Here is a 21,047-nt window from a genome sequence, read left to right on the forward strand (position 1 = left end):
GGGCTGTGAGCGCGTGGCCCTGCCTGGCCGTGCTCGCAGCTGACCACCTCCAAACAGCATCCTGGTAAAATCCCTGCGTTTTAAAAAAGATCAAATTCTCTCCAATTTACTGATTCTTTTCATGTTTAAGGAAATTTCCAATATTGAGATAGAGGCATGTGGTCATAGAAGTGGCTGTGAGTTGTAGTTTCAAATTCAGAAGATTGATCACTCAGCCTCTATTACCAAAGTGTTGTTAACCATCCCTTAGCGTATTGGTGGGTGTTATGGAAAATGCAGTAGAAGTTGAAGACACCATCCTTGCCCTCAAGGACCTTACAGCATGTGAGGAGAGCCTTTTAAAATTTTTCCCTGGTGGCAGGGAAGGGAGTTTGGTTTGGTATTTTGCTGAGCTAGTTAATTCCTTTTTCCATTTGGTCAGGACCCAGTCCGTGCGAAAGGCAAAATTTTTTTTTTTAACATTTTTTATTGATTTATAATCATTTTACAATGTTGTGTCAAATTCCAGTGTTCAGCACAATTTTTCAGTTATTCATGGACATATACACACTCATTGTCACATTTTTTTCTCTGTGAGTTATCATAACATTTTGTGTATATTTCCCTGGGCTATACAGTGTAGTCTATTCTACAATTTTGAAATCCCAGTCTATCCCTTCCCACCCTCCACCCCCCTTGTAACCACAAGTCTGTATTCTCTGTCTGTGAGTCTATTTCTGTCCTTTATTTATGCTTTGTTTTTGTTTGTTTGTTTTTGTTTTTGTTTTTTAGATTCCACATATGAGCGATCTCATATGGTATTTTTCTTTCTCTTTCTGGCTTACTTCACTTAGAATGACATTCTCCAGGAGCATCCATGTTGCTGCAAATGGCATTATGTTGTCGGTTTTTATGGCTGAGTAGTATTCCATTGTATAAATATACCACATCTTCTTTATCCAGTCACCTGTTGATGGACATTTAGGCTGTTTCCATGTTTTGGCTATTGTAAATAGTGCTGCTATGAACATTGGGGTGCAGGTGTCATCCTGAAGTAGATTTCCTTCTGGATACAAGCCCAGGAGTGGGATTCCTGGGTCATATGGTAAGTCTATTCCTAGTCTTTTGAGGAATCTCCACACTGTTTTCCATAGTGGCTGCACCAAACTGCATTCCCACCAGCAGCGTAGGAGGGTTCCCCTTTCTCCACAGCCTCTCCAGCATGCGAAAGGCAAAATTTAAGTGCTGTATCCAAGTGTATCATTTACTTACTCTGAGATCTCTGGTTTATGATTCCCTTGGCTCTGAAAGTACAGCAGGATAATTCTTCATGTAGATGATCACGAATGCAGCCCTCTTTCGTACCATGGGAACATTGGGACACATTTATAAAAGCTTATACAATCCCCACGTCCAATTTTTATTATTCAGTTGTTTGGGCTTTATAACTCTTAAATGTGATTGTATGAATTGACCCATATAGTCTTTTTTTAATTTAATTTTTTTTTATTGAAGTATAGTTGATTTACAATGTTAGCTTCAGGTGTACAGCAATTCATATATATATATGATTCATATATATATATATAATATATATATACACACACACATTTTCAGATTCTTTTCCATTATAGTTTATTACAAGAAATTGAATACAGTTCCCTGTGCTGTACAGCAGGTCCTTGTTGTTTATCGATTTTATATACAAGTGTGTATATGTTAATCCCAAACTCCTAATTTATCCATATAGTCTTTTAATTAATTGTCCACAGTTTCCAACTGCATTTTATTTACCTGTTTGAGTCTAAATATTCTTTTACAATCAGACACGTGCTTTGCACCTTTCATCTGAAATCCCCACCAGTTGAGTTTAAACCAGTGTCGTCTGCAGAGCTGTTCACCGAACACATTACTGAGAACCTTTTGAATGACACATGCCAAACGTGGTGCTGGTGAGCAGACGGGTGAGGGGACAGTTCATGCTCACATGGGAGATGACATCACATTACAATCAGCTTCAAAGAGTCCAAATCACTGGTACTGAGAGACTTAGATGTGCTATTAGTTTGAGGAATAAAAATGACTGCTCAGAAATTATATTCCTCTCCCTAAACTGTTCTCAAAGGGTCATTCTTGCACATTGTTCGTCTGCAGGGTTAGTATTTGGCCTTCCCTGTAACAAGACGAGAGGCCGATTGGAGCAGAAATGATAGCAGTGAAGGAGCTCTTCTGCCCTGCGCGGCTGGGGCGGGGGGGGGGGGGTGTCTTGCTCTTCAGAGATCTCTCCATCCTCGGGACCACTGTCCATGGGTGGGCTCTTCTGTCACCAGCAGCTGAACCTGCGAGAGGAAAGATGAGAATTTTGAATGTAACTGAGAGTTTTGCCCTAAAGGGAGTGGGTCCTGGGGAGTTGAAGGCTTTTTCTTCAACTTCCAGTCTTATTTTGGGGCAAGGTTTGGGGCTAAAAGCACAAGAATGGTCTGCTGACTTTTTTTTTTTTTTTTTTTTAATCAATCAGATACATTGTTTGTTCCTCTGGGTTTGACAGACATGTTGTAATCAGGTCCTGAACTGCTCGCCACCCCTTTATGTACCTTCTGTCTAAAGGCTTGTGACCTATATTCATGAAACTACAAACAATGGGTTTAACCATTAACTCTCAAGCCACCTTTAAATGAATTCTTTTATAAGATGAGAATTATAGAGGCTTCCACGGGTTGCTTAGAGGAAAAAAGGGAAAGGATTCAGGTTGAACTAGGTTTTTAAGGACCCGGGAGTTGATAGTTAGGACGCCTAAGACCAGGCAGAAAATTTGCCTTGACCTGACCATGTCAGATAACACTGTTAAGCTGACATTCCAGTGTCCGTGAGACTCGGAAGACCTTGTCAAGTTGGTCCATCTGAGGGTAAAATTAAATTGTGGCAATATCTTGTATTCATTGAGTAAAACCTCCCCATCTATGCCAATACTTAGTGTCCATAAAGGGCACAATTTGATGTTAGGTATCTATTTTCAGGGCCTTTCCTGGTGGGCCTTGGGAACGTTACAGGCTACAAAGATTACATTGTTTTCTCAAGTGATAGGAAACACCGAAGAGAGTGACTGAAATCCTGCCCCTAAAAGTCCCAATTATCTCTACGAATTTTCTCTTCTATTTTCAACTGAGCATCAATTCAAATAAAGGGTATCTTTGCAGAAAACTATACAATCCAATAGTGCCTGATATTTTGTGCAAAATAAAAGTACCATCCCATCCGAGTGGTGAAACTGACCTGATTTGGACTGAACCGCCATTGATAACATACAAGCCTGTTTGAGGTCTCCTGAAGTTTCTACATTTTTACATTCAAATGGGGTTTAATTTCCACGTGCTGCTTTGAGTCTGCTGAACTTGTGCCATAGTGTAAATTTTGGTTTTTTTTCCCCCTCTATAGCATTAGAAAAGCCTTTTCCTGTCCTTCTGGTAGATTAATTATTTTTCAGAATCCATCTCTAGGCTAGTTTAACCTACTGGCCCCAATTTTCAGACTGAGAAATAGAAACACTAAGTGATAGTTTCAGTACAGCCCAGGAGTCAGCAAAAGCCAGTCTCCTGGTTCCAACCTGGCTTTACTACCTGAGTCCTCAGGCAGTTCTTGAGTAATTGTGTCAATTCTCTGATTTACAAACATACCGGCTGCTTTTGATTAAATTATTTAATCTGCTTCAGCAATGTTTGGACAAATTTATTGTATATGCTCTCATCTAGCAATTAATTACATAACTTGCCAGGTTTTTTTGGTTTTTTGGGGTTTTTTGGCTGGTATTTTGTATTGTTGTTTCTTCTCCCCCCCCCTCCCAAGTTCATCGAGTTGTCATTTATTCTTGTATGTTTCAATTTCTATTCCTTAGGAAAGACTGTCCGTGGTGAATTTCTCAAGGAAAAGAACTGTGACCTATAATTCTTTGCAGCCTCTCTGACGTGTAGGACCTCACACGCCGTGGGCTGGAATTTGAACTGCTCTCATTTGTAATTAGAGAAAACGCAGTTTCAGGTTTTGAAGTATTTCTCTGCTAGTATTAATTGATTTAACCTGGTTAGTATCAAAGTAACCAGAAAAATACCTTTAAGTCAGGGGGTGCTGAGAAGCTGTTTGTTCCTAGGTATTTCCCTACCAGTCTGCCACGGCGTCTGACATTCGCGGCCTGTTTTGGACTTCGCAAAGGCTCCCCCCAGGTCAGGTCCGGGAGCGCCTGCTGCGCGTTGGTCCCGGCGCTGGGTGCGTGGGGGAAGAGAGGGACGAGTCCTCTGCTTACGGAATCGGAGCCGAGCCGCGGGGAGCCGTGGACTCGAAGCAACGACGAGCGGTCTGACATTCGAGCGCGGCGCCAAGCAGCCTCTAAACCTCAGCTGGCGCTGGACGGCTAGTTTGGATGCAGATGGGTGGGGACCCGGGGGGGGGGGGGAGGGCCGCGGAGGGCGGGCTCTGGAGCCTGAAACTCGAAGGGCAGCGCTTCCACGTAAGCTGCTGATTTCGACACCCCTTCCTTGGTTCATGAGCCGGGGCCAGTTCACGCGGCGCACCCCACGGGGCTGTGGTGACTCCCTCGGGCGACGAGTATCACGTCGCAGTGACGCGTGCGTGCGGTGCGCACTCAGCGTTCGCCGTCTCTAGGCCCTGGAAACCCAGGCATCGGTGCGAAACCCAGAATGAGACGTGAGGATGTGTGTGACGGTCTCCCTGGGCTTAAAGGTTCCCATTTATTCTGATTCTTTGTTTGTTTGAGACGCAGAGGCCGGAGCAGCTCCTGCGAGCGTGGAGGGTTTACCTGTGTCCAGCACATGTGAACGCAGGGGTGCACTGGATAGACCGCCCACGGACAGAGGAGCTGGGGGTCACTCGGAGAGAGGTCGGGAGGCAGAGGGGAGGAGGCAGAAGGCAGGGTGACTCTGGGATCCCCGCGCCCAGGGTTACCAGCCGTCGGTGGGTTTCGTGGAGCAGACGCAGGTGGTGAGCACGGCGGCTGCGCGGAGGCGAGCTGCTCCGCGCGCCTGTGCGGCTTTCACTGCATGAAGTCAGGGAGAGGGAAGCGCATGGGTCTTTGAGTCACACTGATCGAGGTGTAAATCCTGACTCAGTCACCTGCTGTCTGATCTTGGGCCGATTTCTGAACACGCTTGAACTTCTGCTTCCTCATCTGCACGATGGGGACGATAACCACCTGCGAATTTACGAGGGATGAAGACGGGTGTGCTGAAGGCCCCAGGGAGGTGACTCTCACCAGCACCGTGGCTGGTGCCGCCGCTGCCATCCATGGCGGTTCTTGTGGCAGAGTGGCAGAGCTGCGCTCGGCGTGCGCGAGGTCCTGGGTTAAGTCCCCAGTGCCTCTGTTAAGGGGGCAGACCTTAAAGATTGTGGCAAGCGGTCACTGCCAAGATGTGATTTGTGAATTTTTACACCACAAGGAGCCTCTAGAGAAGGGAACACTACATGGAGATCCTCTTCTAAGTGCTTCGCAGAATCATCCCCTCCCTCTTTGATTTTTACGAAAAGGGGTAAGATCTAGAAGTTTGTAGTAAGAGCGCCAACCTGCATGGGAAGTGAACGTTGTGACTTTGCTCATCTCAATAATCATAGTCTTTCTTGCTATTTAGCTTTTTCTGAACAGTTCGTTCACAAGCAGCCCTGAGGGTCTTGCTTTGTTTGTTCTTGTCGAACTGGAGTGTGTCCGTCGTGGCGCTTTCCACCAGGTCTCGCCGTCCCGTCTGGTCTTCCCTGGGAGGAGCAGCCAGGGCCACCCCGCAGGAGGGGAGCAGGGCGGCCCGATGACAGGCTCTCGTTGCCCTCACCGCCTTCATTTACTTATTTAACAAATATTTATCGAGCGCGTCTCCTAAATCGGTGCACTGCTTCTGGAGCTACTCCAGTGGCTAAAACATAAACCTTGAGTTTCTAGGCATTTTTCTATTTCAGGAGGCGATTCGGGCAAGTTAGCCGGTAATTAGTCAGAAAGGAGGGGTCAGTGGGGAGGGGACGTCCACAGAGGACGCTGAGCGCCCCTAGCGAGAAGCGAGCCCTCTGAGCGGCTTCCACACTTGTCACCTGCTGCCTGTGCTAGTTCTGTGCATACCTGTCCTTGTTTGTTTTTTCCCTGAATTATGAGACTAACTTTTTTTTGGAGGGGAGGGGATAGCTCAGTGGTGGAGCGCATGCTTAGTGTGTGTGAGGTCCCCAATGCCTGCATTCAAAAACAAAACAAAACAAAACAAAAGTTAAAGACAATAAATTACAACAGATAGTTAAACTTAAAAAAGACTAAGGTTTCAGGGGCCAGGACTTTGTCTTGCTTACCCCCGCGTCCTCTAATACATTCAGTTCAGTTCCTGGTGTGTGATAAGCACGCGATGTGTGCCTGCGGGATAAAAGTGTCGTCTCTTCCTCATGGTATTTGCTTTATCCAGAGAGATATTACCCAAGTGAGCCCCAGGCTCCGATGTTAATACTGTGAGAACTTTCTGATACCATAAAAGAAATAAAGGCCGTAACACACATGATCCCACTTGCCATAACTCATCCCTTAGTGAGTCAACAGCCACGAGGAAGTGAATAAAATGTCAAAAAGTGTGCGTGAGCTCCTGCCCTGGGCAGACACTGCTTCGGTGAAGACCCCAGGCTCAGCCCTCCCTTCAAGGCGCTTAAAGCCCGGGGGAGGAGAAGGTAAACAAATATGGACTGAAATTCCAGTTGTGCTCAGCCTCCTCCTCTCCCACTGGCTCACGACCGGCCTCAAGATCCAGGAGCCTCTGGTTCCTCTGGTCAGGAGGCAGGGACAGAAGTGCAGTTGACCTTCGAACAAGGCAGGCGTCAGCGGCGCCCACCCTCCGCACAGCGAGAGGTCCCTGTGTAATTTATAGTTGGCCCGCCTACCCTTGGAGTCTTCATATTGGCGACTCTGAATTCGCAGATTCAATCAGCCATGAATTTATTGTGATATTTATTACTGAAAACAAAAACCATTGCATCTCAGTGGACCCAGGCAGTTCAGGCCTGTGTTGCTCAAGTGTAGGTAGAAGGGTGCTCAGAGGAATCTGTGGGGGAGACACCAACCTGAAAGGGAAGCTTCCAGTGCTCAGTTGCCTGCTGGCCCCTCTTGGGGGGAGTGCCTGGGTGGGCCCTAGCCCTGCAGATGGGAGGCTGCGCCCAGGACAGAGCCCTCCACGAGACGTGGAGTTCCCCGAGAGCAGCCGTCCTGTGAAGCAGAAAATCGCTTTGCTCTCCACCCATCGGTGTGATGTCTGCTGTGCCGCTTTCCGGAGGAACTTCAGGAAACCAGAGGCAGCCTTTCCGGTTTGATTAATGCAGGTTTGATTACTGTGGATGCCCTAGACTAACGTACTGATAAAGCTCCTTCTTTTGATGATGATAAAGATGCCTTCCACGCTGAAGAGAACCCCGAAGAAACTCCTGAGAAGTGCAGCCATTTTTTTGAGTCAGCTGTAACGAGTGTGTTAGTTAGGGTTTGTCTCGGCGACACCAGCCCAGACAGCACGTCATTTGTCTCCCACACAGATGGAGGTGATCCGGGTCTGCTGTGGCCACGCCATGCACATCAGTCAAAGACACGAAGATACGGCACATTCCACCGGCAGGATGTTCGCGGGGAATCGGAGCCTGGTGCATCCTGGGGTTTGCACGCACGACTTCTGCTTGCGTGCCATTGGCTGGATCTTAGACACACAGCCACACGGTGGCAAAGGCGGCTGAGAAGAATGTTTCTTTCTTGTAATGATCACATATCTAGTTAAAACAATGAATTACTCCTAATGAAAAGGCAGAGGGGGTATGTGGAGACAAGCGGCACCTCCTGACGTTCTGGGCCAGTGAAGGACTCCTGCTTCCCCTGGGGTAGCCATGATTCTGCTGGCGGGACTGAATTCATCACTGTTACAGAGCACAGGGTTTCTCTGGAGGACATTTAAATCTATTCCAGTCTTAACAACAGGATCCTACTGTACAGCACAGGAAACTATATTCAGTACCTGTAATAGCCTATAATGAACAGGAGTCTGAAAAGGAACATACACCTGTGAATGTATACCTGAATCACTGTGCTGTGCACCAGAAATTAACACAACATTGTAAACTGACTACAAAATAAGAAAATTATAATTTTTAAATTAAAAATTAATTTTAAAATTAAAAAATCTATGCCAATTAAACAAATTATTTTTAAAAATTAAATTAAAAAATAAAATAAAATAAAAAAAAATCTTTGCCAATCTTGTGCAAATCACTGTCTCAGCTAAAGCGTGGTCTGCAGCCAGCAGCACATGCGGGTGGTGGGATGGAGATGGGCAAGTTAGCAGCACCAGTCTATACTGATAGTAACACAGGTTAACACTGCATGATGCCGTGGGTTGTTGCAAAGCATTTTATCTAAGTTTTCAATGTGATGCTAACGTATAAATGACTAGGCTTCTGTTGGAATGAACAAGTCAACTGAATTGTGATGGAACTGAAACTTGTGTGTACGTGGAGTGTCAGTAATTTCATCCAGGGACTTTGAGTCAAGCAGTTCACGGCCGAGTCTTTGACATGGGAACTGAGGCTGTTTTAGCAGACATTTGTCTGATGTTGAAGATGGCGTGTCTGGTTCCGGAGGTGAGAACCTCAAGCAGGAAAGGACATGGGCACCCCTGCGGCCGAGGGTCAGGGTGCACTCAGCTGCTGTTGCCCGACGCCGGGGCCGCTGGCTACCAACGCTTAGCTGAGAGTTCCTTCCCCAGCTGCGCTCGCCGCGTGGCCAGCGCTTCACAGCCCTCCGTGGCCAGCGGCTGCAACTATGGGCGGCGCGGGTAGAGAACACTTTCATCCTGGTAGGGAGCTCAGTTGGATGGTGCTGCTTGTGCTCCGGAGGGAGAACCAAGTTGACGTAGTCGAATAATGTGTTGCATTCGTGTTCACCTTTCATATCGCCAGAATGTTATACAGTCTGATGACGATGATGAACAAGATACCAGAAGAATCAAGACGCCAGGGTGTGAACACTGGAGCATATTGTGGGTCAACAGGTCGGATCGCAAAAATATCACACCCACATCAACTATCCAGAGCTGGACGCAGATCTGATGAGCGCTGTTCCTCTGGCAGCAGCAGATCTGACGTTCGGCCGTGGCCTCGACTGCTTTGTTGAGCACTGCTGTTCTGGAAATTCACGAGTCATTTTGGAGGCCGTCTGAAAAGTTGGTGCTTATACTGCTCCTGCCATTTTATTTTCAGTGGATCCCAGAGGCCAGGCATCTAGTATGCGATCTTAGACACAGCATGTCATCTCTTCCAGCAAATTAAAAAACAGGATTTCTCTGTGGTGGGGGAAAATGTACCAGTTCTTTGCAAAGACCTTGCGCTTGGGAGAGTAGACCAAAATGAAGCTCAGCACTTGGCTTCTCAGCCAGACTCGATGTACCTGTTACTAAATTCAAGACATTTTGTAGGATCTTTTAACTCTGTTCTAGTTAGTCTTTAAATGAATTGGCTCAAATGAAACAAGAAAAGAATTATGAGTAGGATATAAGATCATACTTATCTGTGTTTCCTGTGAAAACGTGTAGAATTTTTTATGTAGATATTTTTCTGTTTTGCAAAATTTGGATAAAGACGGTAAGTGCAGCTTGGACAAGTCGGTTTGAGATGCTCACAAGACATCCAAATACTACAGGTGTTTCCTTCTTCTCTGTATTTCCTTTTGATCTTTATTTACATTTATTTATTTACTTTTTTCAGGATTTTTTTTTTTTTTAATGGAGGTACTGGGGATTGAACCCAGGACCTTGTGCCCTGCTAAGCTTGCGCTCTACCACTGAGCTCTACCCTCTCCCTGCTGTAATCATAAGCAAGGATAACATTTAAGTGTTACCTTCTATTTTAACATTTTTCTATGTTGTTCTCTGTTGCTACTTTATATTTATAAAGATGTTTTCTAAGTTGCTTAATTACCCACCATGCATTTGTGCCAACAGTTACTTGATAATTTCCATCTTCCTGAGAGTGGTAGTTTCTGATTATTTGCTATTTTTGCCTTAACATGCAATAGACACCTTTCTGAAATCATTCCTTTTTCCTTTTCTAGAATTGTTTTCTTAGGATGAATCCCTAAGAAATGAGACCATCAGTACAAATAGGACGAGCAACATTATGGCTTAATGCGTGTTACCACTTCTCTCACGAGAATTACATCAGTTGGTGCTGATCAGCATATGAGCTGCTGGTTTCACCACCATCTGCCCACGTTACAGATAATCATTTGCAAGTAGGTATCCTGCCTGTATGAGGATCTGTGATCAAGCTGCTTGGGTTCCCGTTCCTGTGTCTCCAGATACTAGTTATGTGACCTTGGCTAAGTTACTAACATCTGTAAGCTTCAGTTTTGTTATCTGCGTTTACCTTTAGGTTTATTGTTAAGATTAAATAATAGGACATCTATAAAGTGTTTAGCCCAGCGCCTAGCGGATAATATATGCTAATTACGTTTACTGTTGTTATTAGTATTTACTTTTATTTCCTTAGCTGCTCACATGTACTGTTTTATAATTTTCATTTTCTTTCATGTACCTTAGCTGTTTCCATCTCTTGCCTTTTTGTTTTGGGGGTTCTGTTATTCTTAAACCTTAAGAAGAGATATTTATGACACTCGTCAACTGACATTTATATGGATTTTCCTCTAATTTTGAATTTTTTATTGTATAAAAATTCAAATATTTTATCTAGTTATCTTTTCTTTCATATTTTATTCAATTGTGTCAGATCTGAGGAACGTATTGTCATTCTTCCAAAGACCTATATGGTTTTCTGCTAATTTTTAATGATTTAAAAGTTACTTGATGTACTCTATTTCAAAGTTTGGTTTTATGGCTTAATATAAATTATTGTCTTGCCCCCTTTTTTTTTTAATTGAAGCATAGTCAGTTACAGTTACAGTGTGTCAGTCTCTGATGTGCAGCACAATGTTGCAGTCATGCATGCACATACACATGCACACATGTGTTTTTGTTTCCCTTTTTCCTGTCAACGATGTTATCTAGTCATCCTAATACCATTTAAAAATTATCTTCCCGTTTCTTTGTTTTGTGATAACTTATTCTCCACACATCACCTTCTGTTATGTGATTGTCCTAATCAGCGGTGGGCTGTGATTTGACCATTTCTTTGAGGTCAAGGGGGCAAGTGGTGTCCAGGAATTTTCACTGTCTTGGGAGAGTTCAGCATGTACAAAGAAACTTGGTCACCATGTTCTGTGTCATGAGGTAATTGTGGGTAGGACACAGGAGGTTATTCGTACTTGAAAGCTGTAAATCTTATCTTAGTAAATAAAATAAACCTGGCTAATGATCACCAACCATATTTTCTTTTCTTCTAAGGGATGGGCTTGAAAAAAAAAAGGAGGGGGGCAGGTTTCTTACAACAGCACTAAAAACTGCTTTTAAGCAAAAAGTAGCCTTATGTCAACCAAGCCGGTTTACCCTCATTGCACAGACACACCGTTCTCAGGTCAGGCCTTTTAGGTTATGGTTGTCTTCACTCTGTCAAACTCCATGAGAGATTGTGCCAAAAATGGATTTTCTCATACAAAATATTTTAAAGTACTTTGTTTTCCAGAAGGACCAGGAGTGTTGCCTTTTGATAAGGCATGTCAGGGCAGGTTGATTTAGAGGAAATGTACCCTGGTGCTAATAATTTATCTGTCAGCTACAGTTCCAGTTATTGGTGGGGGAATATGGTCAGACAGTTGAGGGAGGAGTTTGAGGGAAAGGCCGGCCTGCTTGGCTGCAGGCTATTTAATCATCTAGGGAAGGTGGAATCACAGTGCTTGGTTCTTGATTGGGAAGATTTGCTTGGAGATAAACCTGGATTAGTCATCGTGAATTGAACAGGTTCAGGTTATGGTTCTTTTCCTGTTTAACTGAGACATAAAGAGATGGTCTTTACCAGCTTCTGACCATCCCTACTTTTCTGATGGTGGAAACACCATGGACTTGGGTTGATGAGAGAAATGTGCAAAGAATTTCATAAGCTGCATCTCAAAGCATAGAACTATGCTTTCTTTTTTTCTTTCTTTTTCTTTTTTAATTGAAGTCTAGTCAGTTTACAATGCTGTGTCAATTTCTGCTGTCCAGCATCATGTTTCAGTCATACATACACATACATATATTCCTTTTCATACCCTTTTTCATTATAGGTGACTACAAGATATTCAATATAGTTCCCTGTGCCATACAGTAGAAACATGTTGTTTATCTATTTTAAATATAGTAGTTAGTATCTGTACATCTCAAACTCCCAATTTATCCCTTCCCATCCTCTTCCTCCCAGAAACTGTAAGTTTGTTCTCTATGTCTGTGAGTCTGTTTCTATTTTGTAAAAAGTTCATTTGCATCATTTTTTTTAGATTCCACATGTGAGTGACATCATCTGGTATTTTTCTTTTTCTTTCTGGCTTACTTCACTTAGAATGATGATCTCCAGATCCATCCATGTTGCTGCAAATGGCATTATTTTATTCTTTTTTATGGCTGAGTAGTATTCTATTGTATAAATACATCACAACGTCTTTATCAGGTCATCTGTTGATGGACATTAGGTTGTTTCTATGTCTTGGCTGTTGTAAATGGTGCTGCTATGAACACTGGGGTGCATGTATCTTTTCGAATTAGAGTTCCCTCTGGATATATGCCCAGGAGAGGGACTGCTGGATCATATAGTAAGTCTATTTTCAGGTTTTTAAGGCATCTCCATACTGTTTCCCAATAAATGGCTAGACCAATTTACATTCCCACCAATAGTGTAGGAGGGCTCCCTTTTCTCCACAGCCTCTCCAGCATTTATCGTTTATGGACTTCTTAATGATGGCCATTCTGACTGGTGTGGGGTGGTACCTCATTGTAGTTTTGATTTTCACTTCTCTGATCATTAGTGATATTGAGCACTTTTTCATGTGCCTATTGGCCAATTGTATGTCTTCATTGGAGAATTGCTTGTTTAGGTCTTCTGCTCATTTTTGGATTGGGTTGTTTGTTTTTTGTTATTACGTTGTGTAAGCTGTTTGTGTATTCTGGAAATTAAGCCCTTGTCAGTTGCATCCTTTGCAAACATTTTCTCCCATTCCACAGGTTGTCCTTTTGGTTGTAGTTTCCTTTGTTGTGCAAAAGCTTGTAAGTTGAATTAGGTCCCATTTGTTTATTTCTGCTTTTATTTCTACTGCCTGGGTAGACTGCCCTAGGAGAACATTGCTAATAGGCTTTCTTTCAATGGGAGAACAGAGCCCTTCTGTTTTAGTTGTTTACAATTTGACTGGGGAGACAAGACCGACATGTATGAAAATTTAACTAGCAGTAAAAACCAGTACATAAATCAAACCCAAATGATGGAGCGGCGACCGAGTGAGAGTCCAGAGAGAGGAAAGTCACTGCCCGTGGGGGAATCAGCAGCAGCTTCCCCGGTGAGCTAGGACACAGCTGAATCTTGAAGGATGGATGGGTGATGAGGGGAAGGATGGAGGGCATTTGGGGAGAAGTAGCCTGAAGAAAGATAAAGGGGCTTGAATGGACACATGCTGGAGAAGCGGTGGGCAGACCAGATGGGTGGGTGTAGAGGAGATTAGAGGGAGGAGCTTAGAGTCTTATTATGTACAGCCTTGAACACCCGACATTTTTTTCCCTAAATAACTAAAAGAAAGCTAATTACTCATATGTATGTATATAATTAATATATAATATATGTAACTATCACTTGTTAATCTTATCCAACAGCTCTTTGGATTTGAATGCCACACATCATCATAGATGCATTTGGAATTTTGTCCTTAAACTTTATTGAGTAGGATCACAGTGAGGGGTTCATTTGGAGGTTTAAGAGACAAAAGAGTAGAAAACAAAAAATAATGGAAGAGGGCCAAGCACAGAGGTTTTTAGGGCAGAGAAGCTACTCTGTGTGAGATGGTCATGGTGGATTCATGTGGGTATGTATTTCTCCAAACCTGTAGAATGTATAACACCAAGAGCGACCCAGATGCAAACTAGGACTCTGGGTGATGATGTGCACATCCTGTTCCTTGGGAGAGTTGATAAAGGGGTGAGGATGGGGGGCATGTGGGAAAGCTCTGTACCTTCTATTCAATTTTGCTGTTAACCTAAAACTGCTCAAAAAATAAACCCTATTTAAAAAAAAAAAAAAAGATTGAAAAAACGCAAGAGAGCAATAGACCAACATAGGTTTCTTTCTTTTAAGGATTGAGAGAACCGAGGTGAAACTTTAAATGCACACCTCATAGGGAGAAAAATGTGAAGTATTTGATTTTTGACCTGTGACTTAAAATCTCATCTCTGCTTCTTTAAAGCCATCATCTTAGAAATCATTTGGCTAGTGGTGTCCAAAGAAGTATATTTCTACTTGTCAACCAGGCTGTCACCTTTCAAACAGGTCCTCACGAGGGACCCCCCAGTCACCAAGTCTTATTTGCCCACCAGGCACACGAGTCGGTGGGTGTTGGTCTCTGCAAAGCAGGTTCCAGGCGTAGAGCACGTACAGCCCTGCACTTGTCCAGACGGTGCAGACCTGAGTCCCCCGGCGCCCAGCACCTGGATGAGCAGGACCAGGGGAAGGCAGCGGCTTCTGCATTACTCGGGACACTTTCCCCCCCTTTTGTGTGTACGCTTTTTGGTTCACCTCAGTTCTGCCCCCAGCTGAGGAAATTCGGACACACGGTTCAGGGAGTTAAGGGATTTGTAATGAGTACCAAGAGGTAGCAACGGACCAAATTAATTTATTTTATCTATCTGCTCCATGTCACAAAGTTCTCTCATCTCATATTTCTTATCAACATTTTGACGTTCCGTTGAGTTTTCTCAGATTTCTTCCATCTGGAAAAGGAGAAATCTATCAGACAACCACAGACCTTTAATTGCCGGCCATAGAAAAAGTGTGACGTCTGCTTGCTGAGTTGGGTCATGCACATTTCCATTTTGCAGGGACATTAAAAAAAAAAAGTGGGAACCGATCCTAACGAAATAGCAGAAGGAACGGTGATTTTCCTTCGCTGGCTGTCAGGACGGTTTTGTCGCTGGTGGAGTCTCGGTCCCGCGGAGAGCGTCCCGCGGTCGCGCGCGCCGCCCGGGCCCCTGGCCCGCGCGGGAGGAGCGCCGGTGGCGACGCGTGGCTGGGGCTGGGCGCCCGCGGCGCTCGCTGCTGGGTCGGATGCCGGCGCTTCTAAAGCCCCGGAGCTGACGACGAGAGCGGGCTTGCTTGCAGGAGCGCCCCGCGGCGGCGGCGCCGGGCGGCCGGCAACCCCGCTTCACGGCAGCCGCGCTTCCAGGGGCGCTCAGCCCGTGGACGCGCAGGGGCTCGCGGAGTTTGACGCTGGCGATTTTCTCGCTTTCTTGCTGCTTTCCCCCTTGCTTCAGCGTTTAGCTTACACTGTCCCCACGTTGTCACATGACTCCACGAATATTGTAGAAAAAAAATTTTAAATGTAAAAAATTTAAAAATGTGTAATCGCACCGTCCGAGAAGACCCGTGTATAATTGGAGCGTTTTCCCCTCAGCCTTTTTGGGGATGTAAACGTGTCCTTGGGAAACGGAAACTCGTGTAGCTTCCTTTTGTTCCTCCTTGACGTTTTCCCAGGACGATTTTCTCCTGTCGCAGAACATTCTTGGAAAATACGACTTTTGATGGTTGCTTAACATTCCATTTTATTAACCTGGCACTATTCTAAAAACAAATTTCTATTGTTAGAAATGTACCTTTAGTGATTTGGGGGCTATTGTAAATAAGGTGAAGAGGAATAATCCTGTACATAAGCTTTTTGGGTTGTTGCATAAAAAATTGAATGGTTTTATATTTAAAAGGCTTTCTTGAAAACATTTTTAATATGGAAAATTCAAACACAAAAGTCAAGTCTAAGACAATGAACTCTTGTACACCTGTCACAGAGTTTCAAAAGTTATTACGATTTTCATTTATCAGTATTTCTCCACATTTATGAATGATTACTTTTACTGTTCCTTGTACTCATTGAAAAAAATTCAAGAAAGGTTGTGCCAATTGATATTTCCATGAGCTGCCTTAGTAAAAATATTAGTGCAAAAAAATTTTATAGGCAAAGAAAATTATTGTGTTGTTTTGATTTGCACTTAATTTAATACCCAGGAGTTTGAAGATACTTTCAAATTTTGTCTGCAGCTAATATTTGCTATTTTTGGATATGCATTCATATTCTTTGCCCAGTTTTCTTTTTCTTTGATTTTATTTTTTTATTAAAGTGTAGTTGATTTACAATGTTAGTTTCAGCTGTATAGCAAAGCAATTCAGCTATATATATACATACATTGTCAGATTTTTTCTATGTAATTTATTACAAGAAATTGAATACAGTTTCCTGTGCTGTACAGTAGGAACTTATTGTTTATCTATTTTATATACAGTGGTGTGTGTCTGTTAATCCCAAACTCCAACTTATCACCCCTAATTTATTTTTTTTTAAAAGGAGGCGCTGGGGATTGAACCCAGAACCTCGGCGCACACTAAGCACACACTCTGCCCCTGAGCTGCTGCCCGCCCTACTTTGCCCATTTTTCTTTTATAGTATCGGTCCTTTACTTGTTTAAAAAGCACTGTATAAAAAGGTAGAACGGACATTAGCCTGTCTGCCGTGAGTGCTACATGCTTTTCTGGATTTTATTTGCCTTCCAAATGATACGTATGCTGTTTTCTGACAGAGCAGTTTTCATTTTTAAGTAGATGCAGCCACGTGTCAAAACATTTGATACCTTCCTTTAAAATTTTTTTCCTTTATCCCCCTAAGGCTTGCACCATCTCTCCCAGCGGAGGTTTGGGAAACTCCCTCCCTCAGGCTGCAGAACAGGGGGACTGAGCTTGGCAGCCAGGCGTGGCGCAGGGCGCCCACCCTCCCGCGTCGCCGGGGCCGCGAGCCTGGAGGCGGGTCATTGCCCATCCTGTGCCTCGGTCTCCCCACCTGTAAGAAGGATATGATTTCTATCATCCCCCACTTCGTGGAGGGGAAGGGGGTAAAGTGACAGTGTACGTAAGACCCCGGGACACACCGTAAGCGCCACTAAATAAACGAGAGCTGCTGCTGCTGCGCATTTCCCTCTTTGTGCGAGGGAAGCATTTCACTGGGTAAATGATGATTGTAAAAGCTTTTCGGGGAAGTCTGCTTACAGAAATCTTCCGTACTTTGTGGTGAACCAAGTTCAGCAGAGGAGGAAACGTATTTAAGCAATGGTTAAAACAACAACTATGCTTTCTCCCCTGATATTAAAGTAAAAAGATAGACTCTCACACACAAACCATCCTAGGGTCATAGGAAAAATAGGTGTGCTTTAGAGGTGGGAGAAACTTACCTGTTGTCAGTTAACCCTTGTTATTCAAAACACAGGAAACTGGGCACAGAGTGGACGGGATCTCAGAGCTGAGTTCATTGTTTTTCCAATTCTTTTCTAAGTAACGTGTAAGAAGCAAAATCAAGACCCAAACCCGCCTGCAGGTGAAGCCATAACGCATTAGGGTCTCAGCCTCTTGAAACCCCCCAACTGTTGAGGAAGGAGAGAAACCTCTTGCCCACGGTCAGTAGGAAAGGAGCTGCTGATAGTCAGATTTACACAAAGTCAAGAGAACTGAAGGGACAGGGAAGATTCACTTTCTCTTGAAATGGAAATCTGAGGTCAAGGTGGGGTTTTTGCACCTGAACTCCCTGGATAATTGCCCCAGACTTTGCTTTTGACTTGCTTATGAGGGGCTTCACCCATGGAAATGGAGCAGTTGGAAAAATGACCCTCAGACTCCGCTGTAGGACCCCCCCCCCCCAGGTGATGCAGGGTGAGTGCTTGCTCATTGGATGTTGGGTCTTTATTGGGCACCGTGCTGGCTGCAAAGGGGAGGACCAGACCCACCAGCCACTTGCCCGCAAGGAGCCTACATTCAAGGAAGATTGGGAAAAGGAGCAACTGAGATCATTTCAGAGTGACCCGTGCGCCTGTGTCGAAAGGTGGCTGTATCACTGCAGAGGGCGGGGAGGCTGGGGTCCAGGGGTAGGTCCTGCTTTGGAAGGAGGGGTGGTTGAGGAAGGCCTTTCTGATGTGAAGTAAGAGCTCTGGAAGCTTCCAGGAGAAGCAGCCAGCCACGTAAACCTCTTGGGAAGTGGGGTTTCAGGCGGAGGGAACACAGGGTGCCCGGGGCCTGAGATCCGGGAAGGTTGGCTGTGTGAGCCCTGGGGTTTCCTCCTGACACTCGGTCTTCTGTTGGTGAATCCAGGCAGGTGCGCGAGACAGTTTAGCCGTCGTCCTGGTAGGTGGCCGGGGCTGTGTCCTGCCTTCCATTCCCCTGCGGACATGTCAGTCTCACCGAGGAGATGTGGGAGGGGGTAAGCTTTTAAGAGGCCCGCCGACCTGAAGAGCATGTTTTGATTTTCCCAGAGCGTGTGCTAACGTTAGCACAAACATCAGCACAAATATCAGCACAAAACACTGCGCCCTGGGAGGTTTCCACACAGGTGGCTGCAGAGAGGACGGAGGCGGGCATTTATTGATTCCAGAAGTTGCACAATTTTTCCCTTTCATCTAGAAAACTCGTGTTCTGGCCATTTCTTCCCGGGACTCCCGAGGGAGGGAAGTTTTGTAAGAATTATGTTCCACCTTGATTTCTCACGTGCTGATGCTCTGGAAAGTGGTCGCGGTGACTACCTGGTTCAGTCTCCACTGAATGAAAAAACAGACAGACAGACAGAAACTAACAAGCAAAGGAAAAGCCAGAGAAACCTTTGAACAGCTCACTTTTTAAAATTTAATTTAATTTTTTTTAGCTGAAGTATAGTCAGTTTACAATGTTGTGTCCATTTCTGGTGCACAGCATCATGTTTCAGCCACATGTGTACATACGTATATTCTGTTTCATAGTCTTTTCATTATAGGTGACTACAAGATACTGAACATAGTTCCCTGTGCTCTGCAGTACACACTTGTTTATCTGTTTTATGTACAGTAGTTAGTGTCTGCAAATCTCAAACTCCCAGTTTATCTCTCCCCTCCCCCCAGCACTGTAACCACAAGTTTGTTTTCTATGTCTGTGAATCTGGTTCTGTTTGTAAATAAATTCATTTGCGTCTTTTTTTTTTAGATTCCACAAATAAGTGTTATCATATGGTATTTTTTTTTTCTCTTTCTGGCTTATTTTACTTAGTATAACAATCTCCACATCCATCCATGTTGCTGCAAATGGCATTGTTTTGTTATTTTTTACGGCTGAGCAGTATTCCAGTGTGTAAATATCCCACATCTGCTTCATCCCGTCATCTGTTGATGGACGTTTAGGTGCTTCAGTGTCTTGACTGTTGTAAGTAGCACTGCTGTGAACACTGGGGTGCACGCAGCTTTTCGAGTTAGTTCCTTCTGGAACATGCTCACTTCTGGATACATGCAGTTCACTTTTTTTTCTTTTGGGGGGGTAATTAGGTTTATTTATATTTTACTTACTTTTTAGTGGAGGGACGGGGGGTAGAACCCAGGACCTTGTGCACACAAAGCACATGCTCTGCCACTGAGCTGGACCCTCCCCTTTCACTTACTTTTCACTCAAGAACTAACCCTCGGGAACGCTCGGGTTTCAGCTCCCCCTTGGATCGGTGGCTCTGCCGCATCACGGGCTCAGAGAAGATGAAACACCTCCCACGAGGGCGGAGATTTTTCCTTGTGTTGTTTTCTTCTGTGTATTTGTATCAGCACCTTCCGCAGGGCCTGGCACTTCAAAGGCCCTCAGTAAAATAAATGCCGGCTGATCAGTTAAAGCTAGAAGGATCTAAAAGGTGTCTTTTTCCAGCTGCTCCGTATGATTTTCTCCTGCAGGGTGGGGGATCCCGAGAGCACTCTGCTCCACTCACCTGGAGGACGGCTGCGTGGACCCCTTTCTCTAGTTTTACTGTCAAAGGGCAAGTGAGCCAGGTGGTCAACAATGTGTTCTTTCTTCATATTCAAATCATGGGCGGAAACTCAGTGAATCAGGAGCAGTTAGGATGACTGACCTCACGGATGTGAGATTCGTTAGAAATCTCAATCTCTAGCCTTATTTTAATCTATATTTGCCTTTTTAAAAATTTTATTTTAGTGGAGGTACTGAGGATTGAACCCAGGACCTCGTGCATGCTAAGCTCACGCTCTACCACTGAGCTACACCCTCCCCCCAGTATGTGTCTTTCTATTTATAAAAGTGGGTTTCTTGTAGACAGTGTATAGTTGGGTCGTGGTTTTTAATCCACTCTGATAATCCCTGTCTTTTAGTTGACATTCAAAGTGGCTATTAATCCAGTTGGATTAACATCGACCATATTCGTTACGGTTTTCTATTTGTTGGTGTTCTTTATTCCTATTTTTGTTTCCCACTCTGTCTTCCTTTTGTGGCTTTTAGTTTTATTATTTATTCTGTTTTTCAATTGCGGTATAATTGACGTATTACATTAGCTGCAGGTAGACGGCATGGTGACTCCACGTGCATGTGTGTTGGAAGCGATCACCACAAGTCTAGTTAACATGTGTCATACACGTAGTTGCACTTGGTTTTTCTCGTGATCACGTTTACGACTTACTCTCTTAGTAACTTTCAGATACACAACATTAATACACAGTATTGCCGCCCACAGTCCACATGCTGCACGTCATGCCCTCCTGCCTGACTTGCTTTGTTTCTGGAGCTTTGTACCTTTAACTCCCTTCACCCTTTGCCCACTTCCCACTCCTTGCCATTGTGTGTGTGTGTGTGTGCGTGTGTGGTTTTAACGGAGGGTTTTACATGTTTCCATTCTCTCTCTCTTCTGAGCAGAGCTGTTGCACTTTGTTACTTTGTTTAGTGGCTGCACTAGAGTTTGCCAGAGACACTTCCACCGAATCCAAGTCCCGGCGCAAATTGCACGGTAGCTCTTTGCAGGCAGTGCAGGTGCATCACACTAACAGAGTAACCCTAATTCCTCTACCCCGCCCCCCACTGTGCCCGGCATCCTTGCTGTCATTCGTTCATGTATATAAACA

The sequence above is a fragment of the Camelus bactrianus genome, chromosome 23 (genome assembly GCF_048773025.1).
Source record: "Camelus bactrianus isolate YW-2024 breed Bactrian camel chromosome 23, ASM4877302v1, whole genome shotgun sequence".
Classification (NCBI taxonomy): Eukaryota; Metazoa; Chordata; class Mammalia; order Artiodactyla; family Camelidae; genus Camelus; species Camelus bactrianus.